Genomic DNA, 1,501 nt, shown 5'->3' on the forward strand with positions numbered 1-1,501 from the left:
TAGGCATATTTAATATTTTTGTAAATTATATATAAGAAGAGGTATTTGATAGGCATATTTAATATTTTTGTAAATTATTTAAAACAAAGAGGTATTTGATAGGCATATTTAATATTTTTGTAAATTATTTAAAACAAAGAGGTATTTGATAGGCATATTTAATATTTTTGTAAATTATTTAAAACAAAGAGGTATTTGATAGGCATATTTAACATTTTTGTAAATTTTTTAAAACAAAGAGGTATTTGATAGGCACATTTAATATTTTTGTAAATTATTTAAAACAAAGAGGTATTTGATAGGCACATTTAATATTTTTGTAAATTATTTAAAACAAAGAGGTATTTGATAGGCACATTTAATATTTTTGTAAATTATTTAAAATAAAGAGGTATTTGATAGGCATATTTAATATTTTTGTAAATTATTTATAACAAGAGGTATTTGATAGGCACATTTAATATTTTTGTAAATTATATATAAGAAGAGGTATTTGATAGGCACATTTAATATTTTTGTAAATTATATATAAGAGGAGGTATTTGATAGGCATATTTAATATTTTTGTAAATTATATATAAGAAGAGGTATTTGATAGGCATATTTAATATTTTTGTAAATTATTTAAAACAAAGAGGTATTTGATAGGCATATTTAATATTTTTGTAAGTTATTTATAACAAGAGGTATTTGATAGGCATTTTAAATATTTATAACTTTATTTTTATAGGAGAAATAAAAGGGAATTTTCTGATTTTTTATAGGATATCAAAGAAATGGCTTGCCACATTTTTCACAAATTTCATCAAATCTGTGAATTACAATTGATAACAAGGAAACCAACTGAAGGAATTTTTATCAAATTTTGAATCACGAGACGTAAATGTTTTTTTGCAATAAAATTTAGTCATCAATGATTTTTGTAACTGATGATTCTTATATCAGTGAGTGTTGTAATCAATGATTTTTGTAATCAATGATTCTTATATCAGTGATTTTTGTAATCAATGATTTATGCATCTAGTGATTACATTCTGTGATCAGAAAAGACTGGAATGATTATGCAAAAAAAAAAACAAACAAACACAAACAGAAATGTTATTTTTGTAAATGATTTTATGATGATTTTGGTATTTGTAATTTGTGATCAAAGTGTATGATTTTTGTATTTGTAATTTGTGATCAAAGTGTATGATTTTTGTATTTGTAATTTGTGATCAAAGTGTGTGATTTTTGTATTTGTAATTTGTGATCAAAGTGTATGATTTTTGTATTTGTAATTTGTGATCAAAGTGTATGATTTTTGTATTTGTAATTTGTGATCAAAGTGTATGATTTTTGTATTTGTAATTTGTGATCAAAGTGTATGATTTTTGTATTTGTAATTTGTGATCAAAGTGTATGATTTTTGTATTTGTAATTTGTGATCAAAGTGTATGATTTTTGTATTTGTAATTTGTGATCAAAGTGTGTGATTTTTTGACGCCTAAAAAAAAAAGAA

This window comes from Lottia gigantea, assembly GCF_000327385.1.
Source record: "Lottia gigantea unplaced genomic scaffold LOTGIsca_339, whole genome shotgun sequence".
NCBI lineage: Eukaryota > Metazoa > Mollusca > Gastropoda > Lottiidae > Lottia > Lottia gigantea.